The sequence below is a fragment of the Ursus maritimus genome, unplaced genomic scaffold (assembly GCF_017311325.1).
Source record: "Ursus maritimus isolate PB19 unplaced genomic scaffold, ASM1731132v1 scaffold_1, whole genome shotgun sequence".
NCBI lineage: Eukaryota > Metazoa > Chordata > Mammalia > Carnivora > Ursidae > Ursus > Ursus maritimus.
Genome location: NW_024423343.1, coordinates 30,981,018 through 31,005,037, shown reverse-complemented (window position 1 = coordinate 31,005,037; position 24,020 = coordinate 30,981,018). Strand labels below are relative to the sequence as shown.

Below are 24,020 nucleotides of genomic sequence, written 5' to 3'. Positions count from 1 at the left end.
AAATACCTCGTTTTCTACATCAGTAGAGTTGCTTAATGTCTAAATAAACCTAAACTCAATAGGGCCCCAAATCCACGTAATAAAAAATAGTTCTAATCAAACGTAAAGTGATCAACCATCCTGGTTTGCTCAAGGCTGCTATTTTTAGCACTGAAAAATCCCACCTCCTGGGACACCCCCCAGGTCTAGGCAAACCGGGTGGGGTTGTTGGCCACCCCATAATGTCAGTCTCCCTAATTTTATTATGCGGACCCCATAGCAGAAGAGAATACTTGCAGCAATTTATTCACGAATATTTGCAGCTCCCTTTTCTAGCCATTATACAAATGCTCATTGCAAGTTCCTCTGGTCCTGGAGGGATTTCAAGGGTTATGCCCTTCTGGCACATCTATGAATTAGGTGAGGAGAGAATGTTTTCGATAGCTAGTTTGCAGTCCAGGCTAATTTTCAGGGTAACCCGCTCTCCCGCCTCCTGAGATATTTATATGACCGTGTGATTCTCATGAATGCATTTGTGTTACCCAAGGGTGTAAATATCTGTTAGTTCTTGGTGAATCTGAGTTCTTCTCTCAGGTGGTTCTGAAAAACCTTGGCTGCGCTGCTGTTAAGGACGACCGCACCGGTGTTTTCTCTCTTCCTAATGTAATGTGGAAATTATTGTTGATATTTAATGACAAAGCCTTTCCTGAGGAAGAATGAAGAATGAGAAATTCCACTTTCCTCCCCAGCATCCTGTCTCCCTTTCCTTCCAAAATATGTAATTCCACAAAGGTAATTTTTTATCTCACTTCCGAGACAAAGAGCATGGTTATATTTAAGAGTCAAAATGTAACCAATTGAAATCGGATATTTTCTACTGAGAAAAAAACTGGATTGGCCAAGAAATTAAAATGACATTTTAATAAAAATCCTTGTTTAAAAAAATCGATACCATTAAAGGTAATTACCGAGCATATTTCATTTTAATGTAAATTCATTTATGGCTAATTTCCTGTGTCTTGTTTTTGTGCTAAGGTGCAGTCGGCACTTACTACTCACTCTTTCTTGCGGGACTAGACTAAGGCAACACTTTTAAGAAAGGCCGTTACAACCGTCCACAGCGTGAGCCTTAGTTCCTTATGCGAAGTGTAGCTGAACGTTGGAAGCAGCTGTAAGAGTACTAAACGCAACGTTAAGAAGGGCGGCGCAGACGAATCGTTCATTTGCATAAGAGTCATTGAGTACATACCAGATGCTGCGGATCTCATACTATACAGGATTAGAGCTGAAGAAGACGAAAGTAAGACCTATCTTGGCCCCAAGAAGCTTAGATTAACATGAGCCCATCCATGTTTCTCTGACGCAGGAATGGAAATAATGCGCCACCCAGGCTTTAGAATTAGAACCAACTTTTTGTTGTTAAAGGTTGATGTTTACAATCTTACTGTTAGGTAAATCTAAAAATTAAGTCCCTGCAAATGTTTCCCTATCATGAAAATCGGTTTGGATTGGGTGCTAGAGGGAAGGACATGGCAGATTCGGGGCACAGGGACCACGCTGGAATGCCACCCGACTCTGGCTCACCGCAGATGAGGCAATTAGTCCCACGTTATTTGAGTGCCCAATTTACTTTTACATTTTAAAATTGTAAAGCGCAAAATGATTTTTTTTTTCACTTCCTAATTACGAGTAATAAAAATGTAGGGGAATATAAAGTTTAACTTGTCTGTTAATTGAGGGGAAAGAGCCATGCTAAATCAGTCAAGAACAGAACGGTCACTGAAGAAACAGAAGAAACTGCCCATGAGGACCCCGTTTGCTATTTTAATTAGCATCTGTCAATTAGAAGCGAATGACAGGGGGAAGGAATCCTGATTAATGAAATCATCATCCCAAATTGAAGGAGAAGGTCAAAAAGAACACGATGTCTCATTCGACTTCGTCTTGAGGGTCTTATACACCTAAGTTTCTGGAATCCTCTCTTAGACCTCATGAGACTGTTAATATGACCACTCAATTAACTCTGGATATAATTAACTGCCTGCACGGCCCTTCCTAGAACCAAAGCTCTGTCAGCAAGATTAGCGCAGCCGGCTCACGTGAGGTGGCTGACATGGTTTCCTCTCCCGCATACTGAGGGGGACGAGGGAGGGAGCACGACAAGTCCTCCCAACCCCGAGTCTGTAGGACCTGGCTGTTCCTCTGTGATTCGTCCAGAGCATGCAGGGGACCTGTGAGAATATTAGTTGCTATTTGAACAAATTTCACAGTGCAATAGGCCAATTTCAGCAGCTAGTTTGGCAGCTAAACTAGTATAAGTCATAAAAGGAAGGCTTCTAAAGCACATTCAGTCACTGAAAAACAGCCAACCCAGTTTCCAACCAATAACCCCTCCTGTGAAGTTAGTAAGCAGGGCATCTGTCCTCCGCCTTAACAAACAAGGCACAGATGCTAATCAGCGCTCAGCCAGGGCTCCATTGAAGGCGGCTGGCAAGCCACCACTTTTGAGGCCCTCCTTTCTCCAAGCTCAGCACAAAGTAGAATCTTAAATTGCTGGCAAAATTTACATTTTATCCATCAAAACTTTTGCTTCATGCTCTGGTTGAAGGAGTCAAGGATCTCAATGACAAGTTATGACTAGCATCACACCCAATCTTATGCCCCCCCGCCCATCACACAATCTTTTTCTGAAAGGGTAACATAGAAAGACAAGCACCAGCCATAAACAGCATTTAAACGGGAGCTACTTAGAAATAGCCAGATGAGTGAAGATTTTAAGGGCAGAGGTGAAAAGGTTTGGAAAATGTTAAGAGGACCATAAACGTATACAGTTAGTGTTTTTGTTTGGGTTACTATCTTGGTCATTAGAGATGCAGTCCAGGCCTTTCAGCCAACTCAGGAATCATTTAGGATTACTGAAAACATTTCGAAACAAAAATGCCTCAGCGGCCTTCTTAGTGGAAATTGGCAAGATACTACGTAGGAGGCTATTCATTGATTGTTTTAAAGAAGATTTTTAAGAAGAGCAGGAAGAGGGGAGAGAGAAATGAGCAACTGAACAGAAAAGTCTATTTTAAAATGTGAAGATCTATCGTTTCTCAAGTAGCTGATGGGAGAAATCTGCGTCATTTATCTACATACCATAACTCCACAGAAAGCAACGAAGAGGGGCTGGCGGGGTTATGGCTCAAAGGCAGGGTATGAAAACCTAAGAAAGAAAACTGTTCTTTTCTAAATCTTCCTTCCAGGCAAAGTCTATTTGACGAATTAAAAAAAAGAAAGGTGGCAGAATTCAACTGACCTGAGACATGCAGGGGGGTGTTAAGGCGAAACTCAGAATCAAGACTGACTTGCGACGGGACTCTAGGCAAGTTATTTAACTTTGTGCTTTTTCCTTGTGCCTCTATTGTCTCCATGTGTAGAATGGAGGTGATGAGCGTACCTACTTCACAGGTGATGATAGACGCAAGAAGTCCACGGGCTAATACATGTGAAGCACTTAGCACACTGCCTGGCACGTAGTAAGTACCCCTATAAGTTACTTTCATTATTTCAGTCTGGCACTGATGAAACCTTGCAAGTCCTGAAATCTTAAAACAAAAGCTAAAACAAACCAAAACCAGTGCAGGTGGTGAGGTTGTACAACTGTGTGAAGATACTAAAAATATTGATTGCAGACCCTGAATGAGAGTTAGATCTCAATAAGGATGTTAGAGAAAAAGAGTAGAAAAGAGCTTTTTCTTTTTCTAACGAGTTTTTTTTCCTTTAACGCGAATGTTGTGAAATAGCGAAGTTCTATTTCGTTATAGAATATATACGATTTTCCTAAATCTGAAATTCAGTGTTCTTTCAGCTATGAGGAAAGCCTGAGATTGAAATATTTTGAACCACCAGCGTTCGAAACGGTGGAAACCAAAGAACAGAGACTACTTCGTAAGAACAGAGAACAGAGACTACTTTGCGAGAACTTACTACAGAAAGAGAGGTAGCAGGCAGATGGGAAAGCTTTATAGTGCTCAGTGGAGGTCATTGGCCCTGGTGAAGCTGGAGGCGGGCTAACTAAAAGGAGGGCTCTATCTAATTGGTTTGGGAGGCATACTTGGCCTTCTCTGGTTGGTCCTGAATTAGAAGGGGCGGGGTTTAAAAAATAAAGAAGCCGGCAGTCATTGGTGGTCCTGACTGTTCTGGGCCAATTGCTGCCCAGGAGGCTTAGCTTCTTGGGTCCGTGGCTGCAGAGGCTGTGGGTCAGAGTTCTATAGGCGTTTAGGGTCTGGCCGCTGGCTATGTACCTATTCAGTCTCTTAAAGCAGATCACATATTTGGCAAAGATTCCTTCTAATTAAGGATGGACTGTCTTACCAGTATTCTTCAACAACCATAGCTTTCGATAGCTCCAAAGAATGACAAGAGTTATGAAAGGCATTGATAAAGGAGGGGAATCCGGGGGGGGGGGGGAGAAAAAATGGAAATCATCTAAGTTGAATGTTTTAAAAGTAAGTACAAGCACATAAATTGCTAAGTAGAAACTTCAGCTGCCCTACCACACAAGTGCCCAGACTTTTTCCATCTGACTTCAAATTGCCCCAGGTGTCCCAATTCCGCCTTCTTTCCTCCCTCCTGGTCTTTGTGGCTGGTGCCCACAGAGACCTCCAGAAGTTGAAGCAAGGAGATGGAGTTTAGTGGTCTTGGAGAATGTGGCTACAAAATTTACCCAGAGGGAGTAGGCTCTGCTGGCTCCTGCTCAAAGGAACTTGTACCAGCCTCTGGAACAACCTTTCAGCTGTAGCATGTGAATTTTGATATGTAGTGTTTTGATGATGTTTGGGTTATGTCGCGATTATATGTATTAGAAAGTCTTTTAGACCTAGGAGTAATTTGAAGTATACATTTTTTCATTATCTCATTTTTTATGTTTTAACTGTTTCTTGTTATAAAAGATGTCCATATTCATTATAGAGAACTTAAATTTTATATTGAAATATCGAGTAAAAGTCATTCATCATCCCACATTGTTTATTTTCAGCCTTATTTCCTTGCAGAAAGGTTTTAAACGGAGTGGGGGGGGGGCAGTGAATACAGGGAGAGTTCATTGGAAGGGAGAGAAAGTCTTTTCTTTTATGAGTAAAATAAATTATCCCTTGTAAACGATGGTAGTAAATGGTAATAGAGGGCAGAGACTGACTATGTACAATGAGACACAGGCTACGTTTTTAGAATAATAACAAAAAATCATGGGTTTTTAGTTCTGTAGGACTTTCTGAAAGCAGTTTTGAATTTTTTACTTAGTTTAAGGCCCTGGATGGAAATATATATCATTTTTCTTTTTCGAATCATTGTGGTTTCTGCATCAGGATAAACAACTTACCTTTGCTAAGTTCTTCAGAAGCCATATTTTGGTCCAGGAAAGTGTAGTTCCAGTCCCACTTGTAGCAAATGTCTGTTGTTCCTCCTGTTTTACCCCTTTAGGGACCCATTTTAGATGCAAAATCCTTTTCATGCTTTATAATTCAAAATAGATTATTTTCTTTTCCAATTATAATAATGACAGAAAAATGCTAGTCTGTTGGCAGTTACTATAGTAACCATGAACAACTTACTTCTTTTAAATGGGAAATGGACACTTAACTCTAAGTTTTTGCTTCATTTTCTGAAGCCAAAATGCAGTCAAATGCTTTGTAAAGACTACACTTTCGAATAGTGTATACCATAAATTGTGTGTATATTTGTGTATGTGTGATTGTGTATGCATAAATATTAATACAAATCTATAAGAGATACCCATTATCACTTGTTTTTGAACTAAATTCCTTTCTGACAGAGATGTGTGAAATTAATTGGAATGCAAACAATATCCAAGAGACCGCTTTAACACATGGCTTCTCTTTATTATGATTTTTATCTGAAACTTACAGGAAACTGTTTCTCCCCTTAAAGGACTAAAGGATGCTTGATAGCTTTGAGTCATGCAAATACATTTCTTTCAGAGAAAAAGAATGAACTGCCCTTAGTGGACGACTGCCAATATTTACATCCTCCAGTGCGGCCTGAATCAGAGCAGGGAGGATGTCGGTGGGTGGGAAGAAGTTAGTATTTTTAATCAGGAACAAAATTAACATCAGGAGAGACAGCCTGAGATGTCAGATAAATCTGATACCCGAGTATGTCCAAGCTGAACCTGCAGATGAACAGGTTGGGTTCAGTAAAGTAATTTAGTTCTTGCAAAATACACTTTGAAATAGACAGCTTTATAACGTAGAATGATGGAGAGACTTTGAAATTCCAGGCAAATTCATAAAAATATTCCTGCTCTAAAAAAGTACTCCTGCTCAAATTTATCATGGCATTTTAAGCAGTGCTGACTCCATAAATTCTGACTTTTATCAACAGCACTTCAATAATGTTCAGAAAATAAACTTCACAGGAAAACCTCGGGTGTTCAATTAGTGTTAAACGTTTTAGGGCAGAAACAGATAATGAAATTATGAGGACAACGGCAGCTTAACGTTTTGTGGCTCACAAGAGATTTATGCATTCCAATATAACCTCAAGCTACGCATATGGCATAATAAAAAAGAATGGATTCCTGACAGGGGAACACAGGGCAGGGAGTTTGACTGTACTTGTCTTAATACTAGTTCTTTGTCTTAACGGCAAGACTAAAAATGCTGCCCCTTGCTCTCAGGACAAATCCAGGCTTTACTTCCCCTCAACTCCCCTCCCCCCTCCCATTATTACTCAAATAACATTTGAATGGAATATAGCTTCTTTCACAAGAATCATTTCCTCTTTAGCACAAATTGCATTAGGCTCACAGGGGGTCCTGTGGGAATTGCTGGTCTAAAAAAAGTCCGCAGAGAAATGCCTGGCCTCTCCCCAGCCTCTGTACCCAAGAAGAGCAAGGGGTCACTCTCACAAAGTTTTCCAGGATTTCAGCAGGAGGTGAAAGCAGAAATCATTCATGGTACCAGTCTCTACGACAGAGGCATCTGGCTGTCCCCTCACCCTGCTTGGTGGCCCTGGTGTGCACACACTCTTTTTGGGGGGGCAGGGGAGGCTGGAAGGGGTTCTTCTTGGAGTGCTCCTGTGGATCTTTCAGGATTTCTTTCAAGGCTCATTAGCTTGGAGGACTGCTAGGAAAATTGGAAAGCTGTCTGAAACCTTTCCATGTCGACTATCAGGGCATCCCCCAGCAGACTGCAGAAATTAAAGGACTGAATGCAAAGAGGCTGCCAGTGGGGCTGGTTCCCAGTGTACTTCTCAAGCAATTGAACAGATTCTCGGAAGGGAGCATTTGGAAACACTGGGTAGCTTTTTTTTGCCAGCTCAAGTGTACCCTTCTACGGTTAAGGGTTCTGAAGATAAAGTAGGGTGTCACTTTGGTTTTGGAGATCACCCTTGGGTAGAAGTTATCTCTGGGTTTCCAGGCCCTTGTTGAGGCTGACGCTTCTCTTGTGAATAGCGCGTATCTATACACTGACGTGTGTATAGCCCATCATCACAAGACCTGCTCTTTCAGAGGCAGAGGAATTCAAATTTACGAGGGACACGCGCTCTGAAATTCTACGTGAAATGAAGTGTAAGGGGGTTTGGAGTCATGGAGACCTGGGTCCGGATCTGGCCCCCCCACTTGATCTTGAGGATGTTGTTTCACTTTTTTGAGCCTGTGGCCCTCTCTCTGAGCAGGGATAATGCCTACTTCCCATGACTGTTGAGAGAATTCAATCAGCATAAGTAACACTTGGCACAGTGTTTGGCACAGAGTAAAAGCTTAATAATTGGATCTGATTTTGTGAAACCCGATTGAAAGGGCAATACTCTGTTCAGTAGAACCGGTAGCTGGCAGTTGCCTTTGGTGATACACGCATCCGATCGACCCTTCTTTCTGCCTGGGAAGTGATGCTCGTGCATCTTTCACCAGTTCTCCTGCGTTCTTTTCCTTCCCAGGCATGATGCCCTCAGGTCCTACTTTCAGTGTCAAGCTTTTGGGAAAGGTGGGAAGAGCTACATAATTATAGACCTGAGAAAAATTTCAAAGGGCCATTCTGCATCTAGAAATAGAAAAATCAGTAATAATGGCTACCATTTGTGGATACCTTGCTATGTACTAGGCAACCTAAATGCATTAAATCTCCCTTAAGCTTCACAACAATAAGATGAGATAGGTCTCATTTTATTCCCATTTCACAGATTAAGAAACTGAAGTATAGAGAGATTACCATGCAGCTCATGGAAATTTTAGGACTCACACCCAGGTCCATGTGAGAGCAAAATCTTGAGAGCAAAAATTGTAGTAATCTCAGCTGTCTATTCTCTTTTGAAATATCTTTTAAGGATAAGAGAGACAGCCTCAGTGTTCAGTCACCTTTATAATCAAGAAGTCTTCTTTACATCAAGCTGAGATTTTCAGTCCCATGTAGTTCATTGTTTGGCTTGTTTTATATATATATTATTTTTTAAATTCCAGTATAATTAACGTACTGTCGTATTCGATTCAGGTGTAGAACATAGTGTCGTTCATTTGTTTTGATTGGTTGCCTGTTGAGATTGGAATAGAGGAAACTTGGTGTTTCTTGCGATCATAGCAACTCTTTTCAATTAGGTGAAGTTGAAGTCACCTGTTAGTCTTTTCTACCAAAGTCTCCTCCGTACTTCAGTTATATAGGGGAATGCAGGAGAATCAGAAAGTGGGACATGGAAGGAAAGGGGGCCGAACCGTACACTGTTGATCCAAATCCTATAGGGAATTTGGGCTTAATCCAGCCAGGGGGCTGGAGCCAGTGTAGATCACGCCACAGGTATGTCTTGATTAGGGCGAGCCAGCTAGGGATTTGTGCCACTGCACCTGTTGGTCATTGGTTAATGGTTGCCCCTCTGAGGATGTAAATTTCCAAGTACGTCATGCTGTCCACGTGAGCAAAGCAGGCTCCTTCAGCTTGAGGGCAGCCCTCAGACAAAGAGGTGCAGGTGTTGGCAGCTAGGAGCCACTCTGCTTAAATACAGAAAGAGGCCTGAGGGGTTAATGGGCAGAGCACAGACAGCACAGCCTTGCTGACTAATGCCGGGGAGAGCAAAAGGATCTCTCCTTGGTTCGGGCGTTTCATGTTCTGTTCATATTTCCCAGGGCTTCGTTTACTTTCTCTCCTCTCCAGCGGGGAAAGAGAATCCTTCCTCTCTTAGAGAAGCAGCAGAGTAGGGTTGAAAGACCATGGGTTTGTGGCAGAATGGTTGGGTCATAATCTGGCACTCCCTAGCTGTGCGTTCTTGGGCAAGTTGGTTAAAATCTCCTTAAACTTCAGTCTCCTCATCTAATTAGTGATCTAGCTCCCACCTCACAGGTATGCTCTAAAGATTAGTTGAAATAATGTATGTAAGGTACCTAGTACAGTCCCTTCTCCTTCCATACTACCACAAAGGAAAGCAGATAAAACGCTCCCTTTAAATCATCGTCGACACTACAAAATTAGGAAACACTATTATTAAAAGTCAGCTTCTGAGTATCCATGTCAGAAATACATTGCCCTACAAACTATTGGGCAAATATGTTTAACTTTAAATATATATATCTTTTAAAGATTTTATTTTTTATTTATTTGACAGAGAGAGACAGCCAGTGAGAGAGGGAACACAAGCAGCGGAGCAGGGAGCCTGATTCAGGGCTCGATCCCAGGACCCTGGGATCATGACTTGAGCCGAAGGCAGACGTTTAACGACTGAGCCACCCAGGCGCCCCTAACTTTAAATATATATTCTTAGAAGATTTTATTTACTTTTGGGAGGGAGCTCGAGCACAGGAGAAGGGGGGGAGGGGTGGAAGGAGAAGCAGACCCCCCACTGAGCAGGGAGCCTGATGCCGGACTTGATTCCAGGACCCTGGGGTCATGATCTGAGCAGAAGGCAGCTGCTCAACCGACTGATTGATACTTAGGTGCCCTAAATATATATATACTTGTGTCAAGATGGATCAGATCGCTCAATATCAAAAGTCTTTCCAAAAGGTCACCTATATCCCTCAATGCTAGAGAATGCTTGTATTTGCAGATGGGCAAAGTCTACAACTACAGGGGCTGCAGACTTGGAAAGATTGCTGTCATCAGCTCAGTAGCTGCCCACTGCCACATGCCGGGGCCTCCAGTAATGGAGGTCTGTGCTCCTCCTCCAACCAGGGGCTGATTTTTCTTCTCCTTGATAGAGCACGGCTGTCAAAGATGTTCACGAAGTGTTTTCTAATTTGAAAATAACAGCATGCCCCTGTAATTGTCGGGAGCCTTATCAGTTAGCATCGCGTAGCAAAAACACAAGTGAAAATGTTACTTCGCAAGCACTTGCCATGCTTAAATGCAAGGAGGGAAGGGATCCAGAGGCTGTAGCCATTTTCAGGGGCTGTTACCCACGGGATCAAACCTTTACCAGGCGATCCGTGGGCCTAGCTTTGATGGAATCTAAAGTGCGTCCTGTATCCCAACTTACTCCTTTTGGAACAGATAAGAGGGAATTGCAGGTAACACCTCGGCTTTGGGTTAGAAAGCGTTAATTGCTCTTTGCTTTTGGTACATGTGATAAACTCACAGTCCTGCACTCTGTTAAGCACGCACCACACACAGGAATACACACCCTTTCCTTTTCTCGATGCACATTTGTTTTGCCTCTTGTAGTTTGCATGTGGGTCTTCCTGGGTGTTTATCATGGAAACACGTGCACGTGTATAAATGAGTCCCGCAAAGCAATCTTGGTTCTATTATGCCCTCCGAGTGTAGAGTAATCAGAATAGCCCCATGCTCTCAAGTTGCCAAAATTATGTTCACTTATGGCTCACTGTGGGGTCTCAGAATCTTCCTCCCTGTGCCCACGTCCCTCTCATCGATTCTAATGAAAGTTATGCGTGTGTGTTAGGGGGCGAAAGAGCCCTGTGGATGCTCTCTCCCACATACGGATTGAAAGGCTGGGCTGAAAAACAAAATATCACTTTACTGTTTATTTTTATCACACCAGTTTTTATTAACCAGATCTCCTATGATGAGGTCCAGGCATCTCACCAACATGATTATGCTGATGGAGAACATGTGTAGCTAATCTCCCTATGTTCTGATCCGTAGGCTGGGCTTGGGAAAACTGCTGTGCCGGCAAGGCTTCAAGCCTTCCGCATAACCACAGTGGATGTAGAATTGTAAAAATCAGCCTTAGATTGTTTGACCCATGCTGGAATCTGCTCTATAACTGATGAGGATTGTAGAAATTTTTAGCTGGAGAACTGCAAAGGTCTCTCTATGTCCTCAAAAAGCCCCTTGTATTCCACATCCTGAGAATTGTTTCCAAATGAAAATTATGAAATAAATTAACATTTCCCTCTAACTGAATTTCTTTAAAAATTTCTTTTCACTCTTCTTTCTTCCCTCCCACAATACAAAAGTTGAAATATTTTTTTTTTCTTTTTAAAAGCTGAGAATGGAGCCCAATGCAGGGCCCTGAACTCAGGACTGTGAGATCAAGACCTGAGCTGAGATCAAGAGTCAGACGCTTAACTGACTGAGCCATCCAGGCACCCCAAAATGACTTTTAAACAAACCACACTTTGTGTAGTAGAAAATGTGAGCCTCAATGTGGTCTCAAGGGAATAGATTAGATCACTCAACCAATTAAAGAAAATCAATAACTTCATGATCCACCTCTAACGTCTCTAAACACATCTCCTCTAATTCTATTACTCAAGCTGCTGGAGACACTTTGTATATTGCTTTCCAAAGAAGACCCTTAAACAGCTACACATAATATGGAAAGAGATCCCTTTATCGTCAGATGGGAGTTATTTGTTTTTCCATCTCAATGTCTGATTAAATATGATTAAAGATACTGTGTTGTAATAAGTAACCTTGGAAAGTTGCCCTGGGGGAAACCAGAGCTAATGGATTCATTAGTTTAGGGATGGGAAATGGATGCAGCCGCTGAGCTGAAGTCAATGAGGGGGAAAGGGGACCAGTGGGCAGGTGCAGGTCTCCACGGCAAGCTCTGCACTTGTAGTTGAGTAGGGAGTTATCGGTGTAGCAGCTTCTTAGGAAAGTTAAGTAGAGTCAAAGGCCTAGAGAAGGAAGTAGGCAGAGATTGACGCAATCCATTGTTTAGGAACAAGCCCAAGAACCCATGCCCTCCAGGGCGCAAAGAGGAGGCTGTGCACAAGCCAGGTACATACCGAGTAGAAAGCACTTACTGAGTGCTTACTCTGTGCAAGGTACCTCGCCCAGGTGTTTTACAGCAGCTTGTTTAACTCTTAAACTAGCTCTCAGAAATAGTTACAATTAGTTACCACCCCCTCGTTTTCCCAAGTGTGAAAACTGAGGCTTGAAAAAAAAGGTAAAAGGAACTTGTCCAAAGCCACATAGCTAGTAACCCACATTGAAGCGGGATTCAAATTCAGGCAGGTTGATTGCAGGATCTTCTCCCCCCCTTCTATAAGACTGCATTGATTCAAAGTGATAAAAACAGCAGCATTAACTTGACCATTCTAGAAGCTCAAGAAATAAATCCTACAGAGGAACTTAGCATGACATCATTTTATGCACCTTGGAATTACCCGTCCTGTAGGCAGATGTGTTGAAAGAGGGGCAGCTGCATTGTACTAATAGACGTGCAGGACGTGAGGACGGTCAGGTGTATTCACTCTTCAGTTTGCTCCCAGAATGCCTGGCGTCCGAGGTTCTCATTTAGGAACTTTGTGTGGGACTTTGCGAAGCACATGTGATGGGCCCTGTAGCTAGGATGTGGTAGAGTCAGACACCTTAAGAGAGCTCAAAACTCGACCTGGAGGGCATTAGAACACAGACATGGAGGGGAGAGCTTGAGAACCAGAACCAACAGCGAGAGTAAAGAAGAGGCAGCGCAGTGCCCACGTGTGGGTCCCAGAAAGGAAGTCCTCCTTCTCCTTTGCAATGAGGGATCAAGGCAAAGTCAAGAAGGAGAGCAGCAGAGTCAGATGACAGCTTATTGGGAGTTCTAAATTCTTTGAGTATTCTTTTCTCAAGCTACACCCACTCACTAGATGGTTTCCTCTTGTTTCCTGGCTTTAATGCTTATTCTGTACCACATTCTGTAAGATTTGTATCTCTAGTCTTGATCTTTCCCTTGTCTGTGCGATGTCAACTTATATAAAATATAGAATATACAATGCCTAACAGGCATCTCAAAAATTTTCCTATCCAGAGCTGGACTCTCTTCCAACATCCCTATCCCAAACCTCTTCCTCACGAGGTCGTCTCAATTTCAGCAAATAACACCAACATCCGTCACTAATTCTTCTCTTTCTGCACCTCCATCCATCCACCCCCTTCAGTCTCTCTGTAAGTCCTGCCAGACCTGTCTCCAAAATACTGTACATCAGGGGTTCCTAAACTTATCTGTACATCGAATCACCTGGAGAGCATCAAAACCTGACGCCTGTGTCCTACCCTCAGCGATTGTTATCTAATTGATCCGAGGTGTGGCCTGGGGTTTGGGAAATCTACGCGATCCCTCCCCCAGGTGATCGTAACCGGCAGACGAGCTCACGAGCCGTTGCCATACATCTCCAATAACCCAGCCATTATCTCTTCACGTCTGCTGCTTGCATTGCAGCGCCTCTAACCTACCCATTCCACCCTCGCACTACCCAGTAGCTAGAAGGATCTTGTAAACATGTAGCTCCTATCAAGTCACCTCCCCGTTCAAAACACCCCTGGGGCTTTTCGTTGCAGTGAGGAGTAAAATCCAAATCCTTTACTGAGCCTTCAAGGACCTATAGGATCTAGTTCTTTCCTTTCCCTCTGACCACACGTCTTCCCAGCCTCTTTCGTTCATGCTGTGCTTCGGCTGTATCAGCCTTCTCTTGGGTTCTCTAATATGCCAAACTTAATCCCATATCAGAGCTTTAACATTTGTCATTCCTTCCGCCGTTAGCCTCTTCTCCCAAATTTTTGCCCTGCTGGCGTTCTTGTCATTCAAGTCCCAGCCTGAATGTCATTTCCTCAGAGAAGATTTACATACCATAGTATTGTCCACTCCAACCATTCTCTCTCCTTCTCTAGTTTCCTTGCAGAATCAAGTTAGTATGTTTATTCTGTGTGTGTATATATCTGTATATATCTGTGTGCCCCTGTGTTTCCCCCTCTGCTAGATCAGAAGCTTGATGAAGCATAACCCTTGTTTCTTTTGTTCACTCCTGTATTGTCAGTTTTTAGAATAGCTACTGGACGATAGCCGTTACTTATTAAATATATGTTGGCTGACTGACTATGAGAACGACTGGACATATTTTCCAGACTATAAGGTGATTAGCAAAAGATGGCTTTCCCAGGAGCTTGTATCATTCCGGATCTGTGATGCAGACAATGGTGCTAGGACATGGTGCTTATGTCCACTGGTAAAATGGCATGTTAAGACCTGGAACCCGAATCTAGTTTCGATGTTCTCCTTCCATTGACTTATTTTAGGAAATATGTTTAAGTCCCTTAGGTGCTTCATGTGTGGAACTGGGTAAGAGACCCAGGGATAGAAAGCAATAGGATGTGTTAGAATGGTCTAATTTATGCTGAGGTAACAACCAACCAACATTCTCAGTGACTTAACACAACAAAACGGTTTATTTCCTACTCATGCAAAGTCTGCTGTGGGTCTGGGCAACTCTCCAGAAAGCTGTCCTCCTTCACACGATGTCTCAGCATTCCAGTCTGCTTTGCTCTTGAGACAAGTCTGTATCAACATGGTCACAGAGGAGAAGATAGCCTATCATGTACCAGTTCCTTAGTTCTTTTGTTCACATTCATTAGCTAAAACAAGTCACGTGATGGCCCCAGAGGAGAGGAAAACTATAAATCTTGGTGAGCAGCTGGAACAGGTCAAGGTAGGGCAAAGAAAAGAAACAATTAGGAAGCATTTTACTGCACAAGTGTGGTGAAGGGCTACATTCTCTACTTCTGGTCAATATTAGGAGTAGAGTGGTGAAAACGGGTTTCTAAAACCAGATAAATATAACAGAAACAGGAAGCTCCAGCAGAAATCATTTGACTTCCCCACTATTTCTCACATTCTTGTGGCAAGAAGTATTAAGACATTAAGATCTTAAATGCTGTGTCCTAAGGAGACCTAGTAAGTCAGCCTTTGTGAACAGAAGGTATTTTGCAACCTTCTGGCTTAGAAATCCATTTTGCATCCACTGGGTTACTGAACAAGCTTTCCCCATAGGGCATATTATCTATATCAGAAAAACAAACCAAATGGACTCTTGTCAGACTTCTCAAAAAAGTCCCAGACCTTTTGTGGCCTCAAAATTGAATTATTACAATGTTTGCTATCAGGGTCTCTCCCTTGATCTGTTGGTTACTAATTCAGGGTAAGTCTCCTAATTGGTGTGCCTTATAGAGGTTGTTACATCTGCGTTTGAAGATTGCACTTACGTCATCTTGCCCCAGGTGCAATTCGACTCAGTGACTTTGATCTCTCAACTCACTCAAACAGTTTTACAGGCTACTTTCTTCCTAGGGTTCTACTTAAATACTGAAATAAACAAAGGACATTGGTGGCAAATGCTAACCTGGAATCCTTGGGATGTACTTTAATCCACATAGATGACTTTGGAGTCATGATTTTCAAAGAGAAGTCTACTTTTTCTGACCTTTCTCATGGCTCAGTGCAAATTTCTCTGCTCTCTTAGGCTCACATAATGACAATATCAGAAAATCTTCATTTGGCAGCTTACTTTAAAGATGCTTTAAAGGCACCTAGGTGGCTCAGTTGGTTAAGCGTCTGACTCCTGATTTCGGCTCAGGTCATGATCTCAGGGTCATGAGATGGAGCCCTGTGTTGGGCTCCGCACTGGGTCTGGAGCCTGCTTAAGAGTCCCTCTCTCCCCTGCCCTCTCTCCCTCCCTCCACCCTACTTTCTCTCTAAAAGAAAAAAAAAAGATAAAGATCTAGACAAAAGGGGAAGAAAGAATGACAGTGATGATTTCCACTCTGTGGTAGCATTAGCATTTGTGGTCACAGGAATGCCATGTAGTGAATTATTCAGCCACTCGCTCAATGCTGTCATGAGAAGGAGCAGTTTCCCGTGCTCCCAGGAGCACTGTCCCAGGAACACGTTCCTCATCCATCAAGATGTGTTCTACTGAGTCACTCAATATTTGCATTATAACTATAAAAGGCTACATTGAGCTGCGATGTTTAGAATATTCTATTATACTTCAATATCTACTGGACTGTTTTATGGACACATGAAACACTGCAGGATGCTTTTCTCTAGGCGTATCCTAGAAAGTTTCCTATTTCCTTTTGCAGTGAACTCTCTCATTCATCCCAGTATCCCTTGTACCTAACACATTGTCGCACATGTTTATGAAATGAATAAGTATTGCAAGGATATAAAAATTCCTTGATACGCGTAAGTATTTACTCTGGGAATATGAACAGTATTATTATTGTCATGGGAGACTAGAGCAAGATGGTCTAAAGTTACTTTCCTGGCTTTTTTTCCTCAGTAGCCTCCTAAGTGTTAAGTGTATTTTTACATGTATTTGTTTGAGTGGCCCTACAAATGCATTATAGGCATGTGTTCCTATATTTCATTTATAGCTCTCTTCTGAAGAGATGAGCTGTATTTTTCCATGCAATAGAGAAAATGCTCATCTTGGTGTTGGGTGGTGTCAAACATACTAAGCATAGGCACTTAGCATATATATTTTTTTCTTGCTAGATGGTCTATTTTGAAATGTGTTTAAAAAGTAGATAGATCTACAAACATATTTATAAATAAAGCATAAATGTATACTTCCTAAAGTCCAGTTTTTATGCATATGTTTACATGTGTATTTTTTACCTGACTTCAGAGAGATTATAAGGCTACTGGACAAGATATATGTGTGTATTATAATGTTCAATTAAAAAGAAATTGTCAAGAAAATCAGAACAATGAAAAATAAAGGCAGTTGGAAAAAAAGTATCTTCATCGAAGAGGCCAGGGTACAAAATTATGTTACAAGGTCCTGTGACCTGCTCCAAGCATTCTAATAGGCGACGTATAAACCGGAACTCAAGGTACCTACTCTTTGTAGGATAAAACTAGGTGCTGAGCTATGGCCCAACTCTTCCTGGTACTGAAGCCTAAAAAACGTATCATGTAGATCGTCACTGAGAAGACACCGTGTAATGCAGTTGATAATACTTTCAACAGTGTGCTTATCGAAAATACACTGGGCTTCACAGAACTGCTTCTGGTAACGTCCCTCAGCATAGGGTGTGACATTGAAGTCAATGTAAAAGCAATTCTACAGAGGACCAATTTGATGAGGTCCAGGGACATAGCTCTCTGCCATCTAGCTTAATCTCAAGATAGATTTTTAGAGGGTCAGAGTCATGGGTGGACATTCATAAATTGTTTCTTTCAATTAAGCTTTGGCTAACTATTGGCTGACACTGAGTTCAGGATGATACTGTTATTGATAGGAGGAATGCCCTAGGAGCCATGGACTCCTGAGGTCTTAGAAAATGTCATAGAGACTAATCAGACTCAGAGATTCTAGGAAACGATAACTGTTGGATGTCCTCCAGCATCAAGTAAAACCAATGACTCAAATTTAGCTCTAACTTGTTTATATAAAAGAAAATTCAATATAGTTTCCACTGAAAAACCTTTTAAACTTTTTTATTATTTAGGGTCATGCTTTAAGTATTAAGTATATGCCCTGAAAATTAATGTATTAATAAAAAAATAGAGATCTGGAAAACAAAAACTTTTAAATAAATGACAACTTCTTTTGAATGCTGAGATCAAAATGACTTAACTGAAAGATTACTTGAATTTAAAATCCGTAAACTTGGGGCGCCTGGGTGGCATAGCGGTTAAGTGTCTGCCTTCGGCTCAGGGCGTGATCCCGGCGTTCCGGGATCGAGCCCCACATCAGGCTCCTCCGCTATGAGCCTGCTTCTTCCTCTCCCATTCCCCCTGCTTGTGTTCCCTCTCTCCCTGGCTGTCTCTATCTCTGTCAAATAAATAAATAAAATCTTTAAAAATAATAATAATAAAATAAAATAAAATAAAATCCATAAACTCATATAGAACCCCAAAGATTCGTAAACAATTAAACAATGTCATCTATGAAGTGATGACCCAGAAGAAATAGACAGTTGTATTCTATCTTCAGTAAATGTGTAGCATTTAGAATATACTTCCAGGGGCGCCTGGGTGGCTCAGTCTGACTTAACGGTCCGACTGTTGATTTTTGGCTCAGGTCATGATCTCAGGATTGAGCCCCACATCGGGCTCCATGCTGAGTGCAGGGTCTTTCAAGATTCTCTCTCTCCCTCTCCCTTTGACCCTCCCCCCACCCCCCTCTCTCTTTCAGATGAATAAACAAATAAAATCTTTTAAAAAAGAATATACTTCCAGAGCAGTTTACGTGCATAAATAATAGAGAGAAGAATGCCGAGCATGTTCCAGGTGCGTTCGGATGGCCGCATAAAGAATTCAGCAACTACAGCCTACCTGGCTGTGTAAGTGGTTGACTAGGGAAGCACAAAGAGCAGACAGATAGGGCCCATGACAATGGCGAGAGCGCCTTGCTGAATCCACACAAAGCTCTTCCTAAGTACTTAGGGTCTAAAAAATCTGTCAGATGGCACCACAGCAGGCTAATGTGGTGGCATGTTCTGGAGGCATTAATTTGTTTTTTTCCCCCTGCTAAATAGTGGGGGAAAGTGAATTTTAGTAATTAATAGGCACGTACCCTTCTTTCGTCATATTGTCAGCTTCGGTTGGTTTCTGTCTTGCCATTAACATGTCTAATGCATATGTCAGGCGGAAGCCTGACATGCTAGTGGCAAACAGAATATTATGTGAAGGCGGCAATGTGTTAAAACAATTGAGCGAACAAGCACTAAAGTTTGCTGCTCGGGCCATATGTTACAGTGTTTAATTTCCCGTAGTGGAGAAACATGGTTGTCAGAGAAAAAGATGATGAATACATTTACTTTGGGCAACTTATTACAATGAAGAATGACTTTCCAGGGGAAGAGAACAGAAGAATTAGGCTTGTGTGGAGAGCATATGGGAGGCATGCAGACACAGGCAAGGATAGCAGGACGGTGTGCTTTCAAATGAAAGACATTTAATCAATGCATGTGGCTGGTGTTGACATATGGAAGTGAGAAATGGGTTTTGATTTGGAAGACAGGAAGCAGGTTAACGGTAGTACAGGTGGTTACAGGATGATTGATACTTGGAATAACTAACAGAGAAAGAATATGTAACTCAGTCGGGCAATAGACTCCAAAGAACAATGTAATTTAGAAAAATACAGAACATGAAATGATCCAGGGCAGGTCACCTGGCTCTAAGAAGAGATGACAGACAGAACGAGCTGATGATCAAATGATAGTGAAGGGGATGAGCCGGGGAAGGAGCCACCAGCAGAGGCCAAGGGCTCCAATGCGCCAACTCAGAGGTGGCTGAGGCTGAGGATGAACATTGTCCAAGCGGGGGGAAATGACATGATGGCTAACAGTCTTTGCAGACGGAAGCTGGTGCAGCTCCGATTTTGCTACCCTGCGGCTGACTTGGAGCGTCAGAAATTCGACTTCAAGTTGGAAGAAAAGTGTCATCTGCTCCTATTGAGGTCTTGCTGTGAGGGTGTGAAACACACACTAAATGTTGTTTGTACATTTTTTTTCTTCTGCAACAGGAATTTCTAGGTAGACCTGTGTATTTGCTTTCTTTTCTTGATTCCAAAAGTCCATAGGAGAGAGCTTTTAAATTACCTTTATCTGAATGATATTTAATCTCCTCCTTCCAGAGGTAAAAGGTTAGCTCATGAACTTGGTGAGGCAACATATAATTTAGAATTTAAGTCGCGCATTCTCTATTCATTTTTTTGTTACTTGGTTAGGGAGATGGCCTTGGAAAGATGTTTGGAGAGAAGTGATGCTAATCACTAATGATTATTAGAAAGAATATATAATATCCAGATCCTACTCAAAATATCACAAATACCTACACTCTAGAAATACTGAGTTCACAAAGATATTATATAAATCAGTACCTCGTAATGGTTCAAGTGTGGTTAGAGTAATGGATTTAACAGTCAAAGGTAGCACATTGTTCTTTTCTAAACTGAAAGCACTTGCTAGACACTCGAAATGTGGATCTCGCTGACAAAGTCTTTCTTTTCTTAAAAACGTACACTTCTTATGGGTCAAAGAAATTCAAGAAATCTCCCTTCAGATGTTTCAAGAATTAAACATGAAAATAAAACCTGGACATAAACGCTGCTTTCACACTGGTCTCCAGGTAGTGTGGGGAGGTGCGTGAGGTGGACAGGAAGGGAAATGGGAAAGGAAGATGGAAGATGGGGATTTTGAATTGTTGGTATTTACCTATAAGTCAGAGAGTGGCCCGGCTGATTTTATATTTGCCTGTTTATGCTCTTTAGTCCTTACATTTTTCTGAAGATGAAACTTTAGCCAAGGAGAGCCTACACATTGCAGATGGTATTGATTGAATTCTGAGAGTGAGTCTAAATTGATCGAACATAAATTATCCTTGAAACCAAAGAGTAAGAATGAGTGATTAGGGAAGAGGCCAGAAATGAAGATAATTAAATTTAACTACCAGTTCTCTTGCAGAGAAGTCCTTAGAGTGGTGGACAAACTGCCTCAGTTTCCTCCATCAGAAAATGAGGACAACGCTTCCCCTTCTCATCAAGTCTGTGAGCCTCAAGTACAGCCTGAAATCTACTTGGAAATCACACAAATGGTGCAATGGATGTGAAACGAAATGTTAGCATCCAATATCCCGTAGGTCTCACTCTTCATTCCTTTTCAAGTGTCTACCACTTCTGTTTTCAACAAGTACGCCTTTTGCCCTGCCACCCTGAGTCTCTTGACTAATTCTCTAATGTCTAAAAATTGCACTTGCAGACAAGTGACAGTGGACATGGAGTTGCCCTTACGCCCCTTAAAAATGATTTAAATTGTATTTTTATCTGAACATATGCTGCACTCTTGAGGGTTTGATGAGGGGGACAGAAAGTAGCAGGCCAAAACAATAACCATTAACATAATCAGAACCCACATGATTTAAAAATAGGTACTATGAGCTTCATAAATGGGTAGTGTGGATCGTTATCATTGTGAAAGGTGATGGACTCTATGCACATAAAATACGAGGAAAGAAGAAGACAGTCCGTCCTTGTAGGGTCAAAGGGCAATGGGCTAGCCTCAGACTATGGTAAACCGGCAAATTGCCAGAGGGGAATGAATGACCAATATGCCTGATCTGATTTTTTTTTTCCCAAGAAAAAAATGGAAGCATGGACTTTTATACAAAATCCAAAATTTTAAATGTTGACAATTAAAACAAACACCACGGTATGTCGAACAAAATATGTGTACAGCGCACACGGGACCTCTAGATCCCTAGTTAGCCACTCTTGATTTGAAAAACGTTTCATGCTACAATGATGTACTTTTCAGATAAATGCTCAGAACTGCATGGGCTCTCTTACCTTCTAAGGCAAAAGATTTCTTTTTGATTGACTATCGCTGAAATTCTTACGTGTGGAACTGGCCTAAATCCGGTTCAAAGACAATAATTCTTGGAGACCAACCATGTGTCCAGCATTCTCAAGCCTACAGAATGTGGGTGACACAGGCCCCATCCTCCACAGAATAGGAGACAAGATCAGACGAGTTCACTAATGCCCTCAACATAAGGAGGACTGGAACAAGTGCCAAAACAGCAGCACAAACCAGGCGCCTCGAGGCTCCATGGAGGGAGCGAGCACAGTGGTGGGGCCCAGGAAAGAGACTTCAGGGAATGCCAGGCCTGAAATGAGCCATGAGGGTCAATGGGATTTTGACAGCTGAAGATGCTGGAGGAGAGCGTTTCTGGCAACGGCTTACTTGAGGGCATGGATGTGGGAGAGGCCAGGCATGTTTAAGGAAGCACGCAGAGCCAGGTTTGGCTGGAGTATAGGCGTGGCGACTGGTGGGGACAAAGTCTAAGCAAAGCAGCGGGCTCCATACTGTGGGGAGCTTTGAACGCTCAGGTAGGGCGTATGCACTGATGGTGTCGCATTGAGGGACAAAGGAAGGAGACTGAATGGGATAGACTGTAGCTTGTCACTTTTTGGTCACCTGAGCCCATCTACCTATAGATACTGAAGACTGTCCATTCACTGGCATAACTGCAGTCAGGTCTTGAGCTAATATGTGCCCAGTGGCCTGTGTGTTAGGAGTCTATTCCCTTCAGTGAATGAAGGTTTACTTTTCTAAGTCTGCCATCTGTCTCTTGGGTATCCATCTTCCTTCAAACATAGATGGGGTACTCAGGCCATGAGATGACATTTTCTCCTGTGTTCCTGATATTTATTCAAGGTCTGGAATTTAGCCTTAAACCCTGTTGAGCCTGCCTGGAGTTCTAACCACACCTCCTTGATGCTTGCTGACTTTCTTTTTAGAACAGAGTGAGAAGAATGCATTGTGTTCTATATCAGCTCAGCAACTACCTGGAAACCATCTCTAATCTGCATCGACTGCTCCTCACAAAGCAAGACGCTTCACCATCTGATGGGAACACCCAAGACTCAGAGATTCCCATCATCATGACCTCTCCGCTTTGGTGGACATTTTGGTTGGCTGGTTACTCTCTTTGGGGCCATACACCTTGCATTCACATCTTGTTCCTCTTCTGCCAGCTTTTAAAATTTAAATTAATTTTCATAAAGTCAAACTAAAAATACAGTTTGTCAGTTGTTCTAGTCACATTTGAAGTTCTCAGTATCCACAAGTGGTTACCAACTACCGTACTAGATAGCACAAACCAGAGAACTCTTCAATCATTTCAGAAAGTTCTATTAGACAGCCCTGAAAGCATAACCTTGTTTCATGAACCAATGGGCTCAGCCCCGAAATATGCTGATGTTTATAGAGGCACACATTCATGCACCAACCTGCACTGAGCGGAAAGAGCTCTTCCATCAACTCCCATCTGCCTGAAATGGGGCGGGAAGCCTAAGGAATGCCATTCAAGGCACTGGTATGAACACCAGGAACAGATATCTGGCTTGAAAAATGAGTCATAATGGAATGTAAACTGATAAAACTAAGAAGAAAAACAGAAAGGAAAGGAGTGTGGTGATATACTGTATAATTCTAGAGCGCTAATAAAAAGGCAACAATATAAATCACAGGAAATTATTATGACCCTGGATAAGCATAAGCAGGGGCCATATCTGGAACAGAGTTTCAAATTATATTGTATTATACACAATAAAAAATATTGTGGAACTCCACAAAGAGGTGACATTGAGAGAAACCAAAAATGCCTCCAGCCTGTACACATCTTGTTTGCTCATAAAAATCAAGGATATTGAATTTTTGAACTCTGTACCAATGGAGATTTAATATGCTCACAGTTAACATGATGTCATAATAAAATGGAACTTGTTGATATGGATCCTAGAGTCCTTTCATGCTGAGTGGAGACCCCCAGACTCCAATGAAGGGGACCCTGGATTGAACTGTAGAGTCTGTGAAGCAAAGATCTAGTGGGTCCTGTTCTCCATGCATCTTCAGGGTCTCGTAGAGTACCTATCACACAGCCTATTATAAATATTTGTTAAGTGGATAAAGGAAAGAAGGACAAATGAGTGGATAAAGACACTGGGTGCCCCATGTTAATCTGGGAGTCTCAACCTTCATGCTAAGATAGAAACTGTTAGCATCCTCAGAGTCAAACAGGAGACTCACTCAATTATTATTTTCTCTTTGATTTAAAATTTTCTCTTTCTTTTCCTTTTTTCCCTTTCTTTCTTTCTTTCTTTCTTTCTTTCTTGAGAGAGAGAGAGCAAACCAGAGGAGGGGAGGGGCAGAGGGAGAGGGAGAGAGATAATTTTAAGCAGGCTCCACAACCAGCGTGAGATGGACGTGGGGCTTGATCTCAAGACCCTGAGATCATGACCTGAACTGAAACCAAGTGTCAGACACTCAACCGATTGAGCCACCCAGGTGCCCCTGATTTAAAAACTT

General features: G+C 42.1%; 1 long non-coding RNA gene across 1 annotated transcript; it reads left to right on the top strand.

Annotated features, from left to right (window-relative positions):
• The first annotated feature begins 3,051 nt into the window (after positions 1 to 3,051).
• LOC103659777 lies at positions 3,052 to 23,432 on the top strand. The gene is made up of 3 exons (XR_567617.1): positions 3,052 to 3,177; positions 3,402 to 3,500; positions 22,451 to 23,432. It is a non-coding gene; the product is annotated as an uncharacterized LOC103659777 (long non-coding RNA).
• The last annotated feature ends 588 nt before the right edge of the window (positions 23,433 to 24,020 follow it).